The sequence below is a fragment of the Haemaphysalis longicornis genome, unplaced genomic scaffold, assembly GCF_048455015.1.
Source record: "Haemaphysalis longicornis isolate Haplotype H1 unplaced genomic scaffold, Haemaphysalis longicornis Haplotype H1 scaffold_1, whole genome shotgun sequence".
NCBI lineage: Eukaryota > Metazoa > Arthropoda > Arachnida > Ixodida > Ixodidae > Haemaphysalis > Haemaphysalis longicornis.
The window spans coordinates 105,223,918-105,236,881 of NW_027526203.1; positions in this window are offsets into that span (position 1 = coordinate 105,223,918).

The following is a 12,964-nucleotide window of genomic DNA, read 5'->3' on the forward strand; positions in this document are numbered from 1 at the left end:
CTGCGCGAGTATGTCGATTTTATGCGTGCATGTGGATGGGCCAGAGCAGGCATCTCGTGGTCGAACTACGAGAAATTGTTTCCGCTCAACGGGAAATTCTTTAACTTCAAGTTTCTATTTTCTTTTCTGGGGGGTGATAAAAGGCAAAGAAACATGATAAAAAATTTCTTTTGATAGTTTTCTTGAAATCTGAATATTTCTACATAAAAAAAATGTCGCCTTCAATTGGCAGATGATCAAAACTTGGCGGTGACATTTCAATCAACTGCAGCTAGTGAAATGGTGAAGTCATTTAAAAACACACAGCGTTAAAAATATTGAGTGAATGCAAGTGGCAGCACCCAATCAAGGGGAGCACGGGTTGGGTTCTTGATTGTCTTTTTTTTTCATTGTATTTTTTACATTAGTTTAGACACTGGTTTAGCCAAAAATGCACATGGAGCCTGGCGTCACTTGCGTTTTTGTTCAGCTCAATGGGTGTGACACTGAGCATCAACGTGGGTCAAGGTACTTGGCCCCCAGCTGTCTATTCTCTGAAACTCAGCTTATGATATGCTGTGCAAACACGAGGAGATAACGCCATTTATGGAACCCACAAACTGATCCTCTCCATACTGTCATTATCTGTGCATCCTGCGCGGCTACTGTGCCCTCCGTACGTACGCCTAGCAAAGTCACCGACCCACCCGCAATAACACCGAAAGTTGCGCTACTTAGCTTGAATTCACGACGGTAAATTCCGTGCACACTACACGAAGACACTATGAAAAGGAGATGCGAAGACCGCCATGAATTCAACCGCTTTAGTTGCAGCGTTGGGTAGACGGGCCGTGGTGAAGTAAAGCTTGGGAGCAGACGGCACTCTTGTAGCGCACCCACCTGCAGCGCCACAAGCCAAGGCCCCCAAGTGTTGCCTAGCAACAGTTTCTCTTGTTTCTTGCGAGCGCCGCATTCTCTCCCCCCTCTTTAACCTTGATTAAGAGGCTTCACACTCCAACAGAACTATATCCCCTGGCAGCACTCTTTCCTGGTTGCGCTGCACTCTTCTGTTGTGACCTTGATTGACGGGCTTCACACTCAACAGACGCGACTTCACAAGGTGGGGCACCCAGCACTTTCACACCACAACTAGAAAGCATAGTAAGGAACAGTACTGACTGCACCATAAGCGCTGTAAATGCTCGCGCATTAGCGCTGACCTCAAACTTGAATTGTTGGCACCGCCAGTATCGCTCTTCCACCATGCTGCAATGCAGTTTGGGCTAGCTAGAGTTGCAGTTGAGGTAACTTTAGTGTTGCCTGTCGGCCTTCACATTTGCCAGTTGCCAGCACTATGTGAGAATTTTTAACGCACAAAATGCATTGAAGCTCGGTGATTTTGAGAGACCTGATATCTGACAAACACTGCAGTTAGAATTTAGTTTGCCTGGTGTTACTGGTAGTTGCTGAAATATGCAAAAACAGCCTTGATGAGACGAACAAAACCGTGAGTAGCCATCGGTGAGGCAACACAAAAACAGCACAATTTGGAAGAATTCTTCGTATAGTGCCTACACAGATTGTAATTAAAGCATTTGTTCACGCTTTCTCTTTTACTTTTCATAGGGTATGTCTTCATATCATAACTGAAACACAGCAGCTATGAGTGCCTTTGCCAGTAATCATCCCAAGATCTTGCTTTCTTATTGCCAAAGCCAGTTCAAGGTAGAGTTAACCTTTTCCTGCAAGCTGACAGTTTTGTACAAAAATTGCAGGTCAGGGGGCAAGGGTGCATCTTCAAGTTGCCTGTCTCTGCACCTTATTTGCGCATTCTTGCCACATGAAATGTAACTGCAGTGCTGAGTTACACATTTCCAAGAGTATGCACTACTTCCTAACAGGAATTGAGCAAGCGAATTTCTCAAAGATTCCATCATCTGTCACAAACTCTGCTGCATTTAGAGGCTGCTGAGCAACCCTTCTCTGTTTCTTATGGCCCTTACGTTTGCATGTAAAGCACCAGCTCAGTGGACTGCCATAAAGAATGCAGAGCAGCAAAGAACCACATGAGAGAGAGAAAGAGGGGAATGTACTCGATTACCACGCACAGTGCCCAGCTTCCTATCATTTCTGCCATTCAGCACCATTAAGAGTGTACTAGAATCTTCTAGTAGATTCTAGATTCTTCTAGCACTCTCTAGCCTACATAAAGACTGAGGGCGCATGAGTGCTTTTGAGTTTGCAACCTGACCGCCCTAAAATGGCAAGAAAAGAGCCCGTGACTTCATTTTCGGCAGAGGATTACTGCACCGGCCAGCCACTACTGCAAATATTTCGAAATTTAATGCGCTGAAGCTGCATCCAAGCTACTACCTGCACCATAGTGGAGGGCTATGGTAATTTTGATTTTGTGGCCTTTTAAAAGGGGCCATGAAGACAAAATACATGTAAGACTGCTTTGTTCCATACACAATGATAGCAATTTTATTGCAAACTGGAAAACAAATAATGGAGATGATATGAAAAATAGACAAACCAGCACCCACTATTCGGAGGCATCTCTACGACGTCACAGAATTGGCAGCCAGCACTACGAAACATGACGGAGTGATTGTAGCGGGGCCTCCAGTTCCAATTGATCGCATCGCTATACCATGCAGTTAATAACATCCTGCACATATTCCGTCACTGTAGTGCAAAACTTAGATCAATACTTGTTGCATGTTTTGTTAGAAAGACTCCTTTCTTGGCTTGAATGGTGCTGAGGGAGTTATTTTTATTATTTATTATTATTTATTTACAATATACTGCGGTCTTGAAAAAGACCAAGCAGGAGAGGCACACAAATTAAGTGGAAAACACACGTAAGCGTGATAGATGAATGATAAAAACAAGCGCACACAAAATACAAGAAGATAAGTACATTATACAGAGAGGTATAGATGAGCTTAAACACAGGTTAACACGACCATCAGAACAACGGAGATGAGTATATCTCCCTATTATACAATCACAATTGCGATAAACAGTAAAGCAAGTCGAGTACAGACTACAGTACAGACAATATGGCACGCTCAAAATGGCAAATGGACTGAGATGTGAAGACCACTTCAGGCAGCGAATTCCATTCCGATACTGTACGTGGAAAAAACGAATTCTTGAACATGTTTGTGCGGGCTCGATACGGAAGCAAATTGTGCGTGTGCCGATGTCTCGTGGGGCGCGATTGAAATGGCTGAATGTATACCGATGCATTTACCTTTGTGGAACCAGTATAAAGAGCAAACAACAGTTTCAGCCTATCAATTTTTCGTCTATCTTCCAGGGTAGAAATGTTGTTCGCCTGCATTAGAGAAGTTGGTGAGTCAGTGGTCCTATATTTGTTGAAAATGAACCGTATAGCGCGTCTTTGCACCATTTCAAGCCGGTATTTATCTTTTTTAAGGAAGGGGTCCCATACAACCGAAGCGTATTGCAGTTTAGGAAGTATTATCATTTTGAAGGCCAGTAATTTGACATGCGTTGGTGACGCTTTGAGTTTATGCCGTAAAAAGCCTAACTTGCGTGTGGCAGATGCGCAGATGTTTTCTATGTGCTTTGACCACGACAGAGTATTGGTGAACGTTATCCCGAGGTATTTGTACTGGCTTTTTTCTACCACTGGTGCACCATTTATTGAATAAGAAAATTGAAAGGGTTGTTTTTTGTTCGTTACACGAAGTAGAACTGTTTTGTCGGCGTTCAAGCTCATACCCCAGGTAGCGCACCACTGACCAATTCCCGTCAAACTGCTGTTTAACAAAACTTGGTCATCGGTGCCCGTGATTTCCTTGAAAATAAGACAGTCGTCTGCAAACAATTTACTAGAAACTCTCGGGTCAATAGCAGATGTTATGTCATTGATGTAAATTAAAAAAAGAACCGGTCCCAAAACACTGCCTTGTGGAACGCCAGATGTTACACCAAGTCTTTCAGATGCGCACCCGTCGACTTCCACAAACTGTGTTCTGTTTGTTAAATATGCTTTGATCCAGTTAATTATAAACGCAGGAAGACCCAAAGAAGAAAGCTTAGTGAGTAGTTTATCATGGGGTACGCGATCGAAGGCTTTACTGAAGTCAAGAAAGACTAAATCTATTTGGCTAGATGAATCTAAAGCTTCTGCGATTTCATGAGTGGTTGTAACAAGTTGAGTAGTGGTAGAAAGGTTTTTGCGGAACCCATGTTGGAACTCCGAAAGGACGCTGTTTGTTTCCAGAAATTTGTTAATAAAAGAGGCGATTATGTGTTCCAAAATTTTGCAGCAGGTTGATGTTAGTGAGATGGGTCGATAATTTTCCATTTTCAAGCTATTTCCTTTTTTAAAAACAGCCACAACGCGGGCTAGGCGCCAATCATCAGGCAAGACTGAGTGGCGCAAGCATAAACAAAAGATGGCGGTCAAAATGTGCGATATCGGCTCGGCATAACGGCGCAAAAAAGCATTTGGAATTAGGTCTGGCCCTTCTGACGACTTTTCATTTATATCCAGCAGAAGTGCGAGAACGCCTTCGCAAGATATAAAGTCAGGATCAATATCAGTCACATTCGTAAACAGCCCGCTGATTTCAGTCTGGGGAGAGAAGACCGAATGGAAATACTCATTCATTGTATTAGCAATGGTCTTCGGTTGAGTTATAAGGACGTTGTTTTGTTCAATTTGCTCCAAGCGTTTTTTACTGCCGCCCAGATAGCGCCAGAACTTTTGTGGTTGTGTTTTTATAAAATTTGGCAACGAGGTCAAAAAGTATTTCTTTCTGGCTGTAGATAAACTTGCTGAAAGCTGTGTTTTAAGACTCTGAATGAGTTCAGTTCTAGGGGGTTTTGTTTTCTTGGCCCGTTTCAGTTTCCGCTTTAAATGAATGATATTCCTGTCTACCCAGGGACTAGCTCGGTTTGTTTTGATTTTTTTACGAGGGACATAGGTACGAATACAATCGAGGACCATCCTCTTAAATTCAAGCCATAGTGAGAGGGGATTTTCATTTGATACGTTGTCGGCAAACGCCCAAAGCTCGTCTAAGATTGCCTGGTCGTCAGCACGGGCAAAGTTACTAATAACTTTGGCCTTGGGCTTAGCGTTTTTAGCACAGTTATTAATGGAACAAGTAATAAAAACGAGCTTATGGTCCGATATACCCTCTTCTATGCAAACATCATGCTGTAACGTAGCTTTACTGATAAAAACGAGATCCAAAATTGTTACCACAGTTACCACAGTTACCACAGGCTGGTTCTTTCGAATTGAACGAGGTTGTATTTTGGCTTCACGATGCTCGAAAGGAACCGTTAAGGCAATACAACTTGGCTTTATTCGAAAGATTGGGCATTTTATACATTGCTACAATTTTATTTACTGAGGATTTAGTGTAACCTGGGGAGTATTTCAAATTAGCCACTTACTGTGGCATTACGTAATGTGGCGAAAAGCATACAATGTACTTGAGGGAGCACCCAAAAACAGGCACTTAGTACACCGACTTGGTGTCGCCGTAAAGAAACCAGAAGTCCAGAACTGCTCGTCAAGCCTAGCAAAAGATAGCTGGGCATTTCAGCATGCAGTAACCCTATGCTGCGAAACTGTGTAGCGTATATCCATTGTTCTTAATTTGGACAACATGAGATCACCTGAACCAACGCCGCCTGTATTAACATTGCCTGACGCGTCGCGCGCTTTTCAATGGGAAGGGTAGGGACGCTTAGTTCAGGCGCTGATCCGCTATGTGGCGCGTGCCGGCGGACATCTCGCCTTACGTCACTGCTCGCGAGTCGCGAACGCTGCACCCACTTCTACGACGTGTGTCTGTCAGCTTGCCTGTTTGGCTTCATGGGCCGTTTCGCTTACATCTTAGCCGCGACGGGGCGCTAGTTCTGTGGAGCACTGGGGGCTCTCGTTCAACGTGTCGCTCGCTTCATACTTGCTGCATTTTTCCAAAGATAAAGACGGAGGCGGACTTAAATAGTGTAAGAACATACTGATTGTCGGGTAGACATATAGCTAACAGAAAAACGATATTTTCGGATGGGGCAGCCATTATTTTACTCATATTTTTCTTTCTGGAGTATTTAGAGAAGAAAAAATTGCGTGCACGTTTTTTGTTCAGGCGCTCACTTCTACGATTACTTTCTAATAATATCACGCGCTTGTAAACTTCAGAAAATTATAGGAAACAAAAGGATAAGCAGCTGGGATCCCGCCACGGCGCTTCTACAGTGCGGTCCTCAATTTTAGAAGTGCGTACCGATGCGGAGTGCGAACATCGGGGTCAAAACAATACCTAAATGCGGAGGGGATAGAGGTGGAATGCCCCACTCAGAAAATTTCAGGGCCTGTGATCCGAGTAGATAAGCGCGCAAAGCCAGCATCAGCCTGCGGCAGGGCAAGGGATTTTGCTTCGTTACAAAGGAAGTTTTATCAGTGACAGACCAAGACAGACAGGCATGGTGAAAAACAAGAAGGCGTAGGAACAAACTTTCCATTATTTTGCATAGTTTTCGAGAAGCGGCGCTGGCTGGCGGACACGAAAGCACGCTGAAAGGCTACGGAGCGGGGAAGGGTAGGAGAGCTCGAGCAACAGGAGAGTGGCTGTTTGGCCATTTTTCGCTCACGCGTTAGGCAATGTTTATACAGGCGGCGTTGCCTGAACCCACAATGCCTGGCGAAAAAATGGCAGGCAGTGATTTACAGGAAATTATTTCAGCTTCAAAAGCTATATGTATTGTAGTGTTGCAAAAGCCACTCAAGAGGTGGCATATGTAACGATTCCACTGCTCATAAAGCTGCTCTTGGCTTCCACCTCCGATCGATATATGCTGATTTCCCTTTCGTTGTTTCACTGCACCCACTTGTTCGCTCGTTAATCCCCTCATCCTCACAAAGTTATTCTTTATTTGAAACTCTACAAGCTCCAGTTGGAATCCCACAGAGCCATTTCAATAATCAATTCATATATTCAGCATCACCATGTGGTGCACGTGGATTTATTGCATCATAACCAAGTTAGGTGTGGGAAAGTAGCTGGAAGTCGCCACACTTTCTTTGTTTTCCAAAATGCACAACTTAGTATGTGACTGAAGTTCACATTAAAATTGGCATGAATGTTATTCCAATGAGGCAATCTTTTTGTAGGAATGAAGTTATATATTGTATTCAAGGTCCCTTTAAGGGGGGACGTGGGGATCGGAGTGAACTTTTTTGTTTTTTGGCGTAGAGTGATGAAATTCGGCAAGCACATTGGAAAGCATTCCAAATGGTGAAATTTAAAATTTCATGATGATACCTTCAGTAGTTCTTGTGTTACAGAGGTTTACATGTTGCCCGCTCGTGAAAAGCCTAGCAAGGTATTGACACATGCTAGGAAGTTCTGAATACTTCTCAATTATAATCAAAAGAACACTACAGGGCAAGACAGTCTTCAAATTTTTTTTACACCCTTCATTTTTTTTACAGACAAGAATAATTTCACTTGTAACCTATAGGACATAATTGACCTAGCCATAAATTCCACATTAAAAAATAACGAGGCCCTAAAATGAAAATCCAAGACTGTCTCGCCCTGCAGAACTCTTCAAGGATCGAAATAAAACAGACAGGGTCAAAATCTGCCCAGTGATTGCCATGCTATCCTTTCCACGAGCAACGAAGAACTCGTAAAATGCACTTTTGAGAAAACGGCTCTTAAAGTTTACGTTGATGTCACAATTTTCAAACTGCAGCAGCAGCATAGTCCTTGCTGTCGTTGCTTGGGGACAACCTCGCATACCTTTGCCCTTTGATTTGGTGCATCTGGGATGCCTTCCTGGCTCATTGGAGGTTTCTATGTGTAGGCCTTTAGATGGCAGAAGCACCAGTTTTACGCAGAGTGTACCAAAAAGTTTACTATGGGCTACTAGGGTACCTATATTTTACTTCATGTATGCCTAATGCATAGGTGTTTCCAAAATGAACAGTAAGGCATGGTTTTTTTTTTATTAATGTGCCAGCAGACTTTCAGCTTATTTCTGGGTGTCATAACCTTGATGAAGCTACAGCTTAGTACATGAGGCTGTAGAGTGTCAAAAATTATATCAGGGCATCACACGCATAAGATGAGCTATTTGAAGTCAGAATATACATTTGTTTTACATAATTACAACATTAATATTATAAGAATACCATGCTCTTCTTCAGGCGAAAAAAGCATTGCAAAATGGACATTATAATTGCAAAAATAGAAAAAAATAGTGACATTAAAATTTTTTTAAACGCTGTAACATTATGGCATCTCCTCTAATTAATTTAATACTGAAAATATAATTGTGTAATCCCAGACTTCGTTGTACGAACTAGTTTAGAGCCACGGAAGAAGTTTCTCAAATAAGCTGGGTAACGTGGTTCATTATACCCCCCCCCCTCCTCCCCTTCCCTACAATCCCCGACGCGCACGTTCACCACGATCGTAATTTAGGTAACCTCACTATGTTTAGCAACTTTACTTTTGCCATTAAATTACACTTTGCGTACATCAATTATTACTACTCGCGCGCAATAGCAACCGATCCCGCTATCGGCCGCTGCCCGAACACGTCGCGCCAATGCAGCGCGCGCCGCAACTTCTGGCGAGCCGGTCATTCCATTCCTGAAGCTCGCGAGCTCGCTGTGAAACACAGCAATAACTAAGCGTTTTATAACACGGCAATGCGTCCAAAAGTTCACTTCACGAACACCAATTGTACACGGACGCACCGAGTTTCCCACTCAAGGACGCACCACGGCGATGTCGCGGGCACGTTTTCGATGCGTATTTCGAGCCGCGCACTTCCCTATCTGGCGCACGATCTCAAGCATTATCGCCGCGATAACGATAGCGTCACTGTACGGAATCGCAAAGCATGAAACCACTGAACGGGAACCGAGCCGACCGCGAAACCGAGGAAAACATTAGCGACACGGAGTGCGTGCGAACTGCGCGTCAGCCGAATCGCCAGGCGGCCATCTTGTTGTGGCCATGGCGGCACCCAATCCGGAGAGCCGTCTTAGCTAACGCGGCCGGAGAGCCAATCGCGTGTTAGATTCTATCGGTTGCTTCGTTTCACCGTCTCTCATTTTCCGCCGTTTGTGCGTTTGTGAATGAGCGACAATGAAAGCAGCGACAGGAAATCGGAAGTTGAAGACTCTGCCAATCTAACGCGACCAAGATGGCGGCTCCCGGTGCCGTCGTTCCGGAGATACAGCGCTGCGAAAATTGCCGGTTTTTTCGTCATTTTGCGGAAATAATTTGTCACCTCAGCTGACGTAAATATTTTTCTTTGGCACTTCGCGATCGTTTTCGACGGGGAAACTTTGCAGACGCATAGAATATAAAACGTGCAATCCGAAAATGTGACTTCCGAAAAAACGATTTTTTGGTCACTTTTCGCCATCTGATCCCCGCGTCCCCCCTTAATGTTGGCGAAAAGCTCGAATACACAATTTTTTTTAAACTTTTGCTATGGCAAGGAACCAAAGTAGCATTGTATTATGTACCAACCAACCACCTAGGCCACACTGCACCTCCAGATTAGGCTGCGTCTAAGCAGAAAAGGCTTTTGGAATGGAATACCGCACAAAAAACAAAGGACAGGCAAAAATGGGACAAGTGCCTGTCCTGAATTTGGCCAGTTTTTTGTCCGTTCTGCGCTATGTATACTGAGGGAAAACAATGAACCAACTCACCCAAACATTTTTACTTCTGAGGAACAAAGAAGACAATAAAAAAAGAGTGCACAGTACAGGTCGCTCACACCACTGTAACACGCTTCTGGGGCACTGTGTATGCCTGAGAGTCATTACTGTGGCCCTAGTCTGGACTTCTTTCGCAGTATGCAAGCTTGGCTGACCCTACATCGCAACTTGTTCCCCACCCTGTTCACGTACAAGCAGCAGCGGCGCAACCAACCGCAGGCTGCTGCGATCTGCACGCAAGAGACAAATAGTGAGAGAGAACTTTAATGAGAACAGGAGAGGTCAGAGCCGCTAATGGCAGGGCGTGCTACTTCACATGGGGGTCGACACAATGACAGCAAAAGGGAAATAAGTAAAAAAAATATTCACTAAAATAATAATGAAATATAGAAAGAATGCAGAGGGAAGCATGTAGGCTAGGACACACACATACATGAAAGGGCCCAACATCATGCTAAAACAGTGTAACGTTACAATCATGCACTATAAAATATAAACACAGTATGTACAACTCATGCACGAGGGAGCTCACCACGTTATATTAATACAAGACAATTATGAGGACTTGTCAATCAAATATTTGCACATGAAAGTTGACCACCCGTCCCCACCAATTTTTTGCTGCCACTTATTTCCCAATCCTCACACACTATGCTATTCTGGGATAAGGATAAGGACATTTATATGCCACGTACCCTTCTGTCTCCTGTCCACCGAGGCTACGATTTTATATTCACGTTTTACACACCAGCACACATTTTTGCATTTACAGTTTTACACTTTGCACACCAGCTCAAACAGTGGCAGCCCCCAGGCAGTGAGGGAAGTGTGAGGGAAGTGTGTTGGTGAGGGAAGTGTGTTGGCACTACACTTGCAAAAGCACCAAGATAATGTCCACCACGTTGTACGGCACACGGAATCCTCTCAAGTGATGAAGATGGTGCAGTAGTACATGTATCGAGTTGCCACATCCCCCAACCCGTTCCAGTGACTCCGTGGCTGAGGTGTTGTGCTGCTCAGCGGGTTCAATCCCAGCCGTGGCGTCTCAGGTGGAGGCGACAAGCGAGAACACCTGTGTGTCGAGGTTTGGCCCCAGCAGGTGGTCAAAATTAATCTGGAGCCCTCCACTATGGCACACCCCACCATCGGTCAATAAATCACACCACCGAGCTGCTGCGGGAGAACCTGATGACCAATAGCCACCTTGCCATCAAACTCCTGGCCTCCAGAGCAAGGGCTGCCCATTCATCTCGTGGGTTCTTGGAATTGGGGACCCCTCCCACTCCCAATAGCTCATTAAAACATTTTTATAGCAATGAAAACAACACCAAATGAGAAGCCAGCTAACCTTCAATGCCCACAGACTTGGCCACCTCTACACACATTGCCATGGTTCCTGCCATCACCGTTTCGACGCCAGTAAGGCCCACCACATCACCTCCTTGTTAAAGTCCCGAGCCTTTTTAGTGATCAGTGACTCTTTGTGTGCTACAAGCATTCTCCAGTTGTTAAATAACCTTCCCAAAGAAACAATGACCATGCATAAATAGCACCCTTCCATCACATTCAAGCCCCACTCCTCTACTTTGCTAGGACAGGTCGGTGCAGTGAAACAGTTACTCCCCGTCACACTGCCGCATGCACGCCTGATGACGGCTGCCTGTGAACACGCGCAGCCAGAAGAGTGCACAGCTGCCATTGCACAGCAGTATACTTTTTGCGTGGAAAGCACCAGTTGCGTGCACCCGGGAAACGGTGTTATTGACTGTGTGAAACCGACATCTTCCACTCATTCAATATAAATTTTAAAAAAATGTGTCGGTGGGTGGCATCAAATCAGTGCCACGTGAGATCACATAAAAATCCTGGGCCATCCCCACTAACGTGAAACCTGGGGAGAGGCGAAGCATGCAGTGTATAAGTGTATTCTTGGCGCCTTGGTGTTTCTGCTTACGGAGATGACACTGTTGGGGGGTTACAGGTATACAGCTTTGCTGTAAAAGTCTCATGTTTTTGAAGCACGAAACATTGGAAAATGAGTGTCCCAGTGTGCTTTTTTAGTACGCATTTTCGACCACGGAGATGAAACGTTCTAGCGCGAGGGGTTGGATAACGAGTGTCCCGGGGTTTTAGTACCATGACTACATGATATGGGATACGACGATGACAACAGGAGACGCCGACAGCCCGAGCCCTTAAAGGGCTTTGCCCCTAAAACAAGCAGTAAAGACAGCTCAGCTACCACAGGCGACTTTTGAGACTTGTGTCCAAGGTCTGATAAAAATAGAAGTTTCACCGCCTACACACAAGACTGCATGAGAAGGCCATTCCACGTTGTGAATGTGGATGATCAGAGGAGCTGTAGAGTCACTGTCACTTGGCAACGACGGTTGGAATGCTTTGTTGTCGCTATGATATACACTGATCGGAGTGTTCATAACTGCAAATACGTTCCCGTATGTCAAATCGATGCACATATGCCAGTTGGGCCAGAATGGTGTGGCATCAGAAGCCAAAAGTCTCCAACATATAATTCAGACACCACTCCCTTTTTGGTCCCAATATATCCACATTAAAATTGCAGACTAGAACCACAGGGGCAGTGCCCTCACAACCAGCCCATGGTCCGAGGACAAAGCACTTCTCAAGGGTTCTGAATGGAAAAGCATTACTGTCCTATTGAACTCCTGAGGCACTTGGCTTTTTCCCTGTGTTCTCGAAGGCTTTCGTCCTCTGGCCACTTGACACAGTTTGCTTCTATTACATCTGCCTTATGCTTTCAACTGGCTTCAATCTGCCTCCTAAACGCTGCGCCGCTGCTCATTCCCATTTGCTATTGCTAATTTAAAGCGCGTGCTATGGAATGCCTCGCACTTCAACGACACGTAGAGCCTCGGGAGATTTGATGCGAGGACACCAAAAAACGTATGGAAACCTACCCTATTACGGCTTTGCTGTAAAGAAGAAAAATTCCAGGGCACCCAGGCAACCTTAAGTTATAGTGAATGCGAAAGCATTAGTGTTGAGTTGTAGAACGTATATGTTGGCACCGTGTGCGTCGCCACGTTTCACAGCTGCTTTCGATATAAATTGTTCAGACTGAAACGCTGTATACGCAGTACCAATGAAATTTGTAGAGCGTCACGTGGAAGGCAGCGTGTTCATTGTATGCACGCTAATGATGTGGTGCCTACTAGGCCACGTGTCTAGTAGTGCACGTGCCCCCCCTTTGGTCCTCTTTAT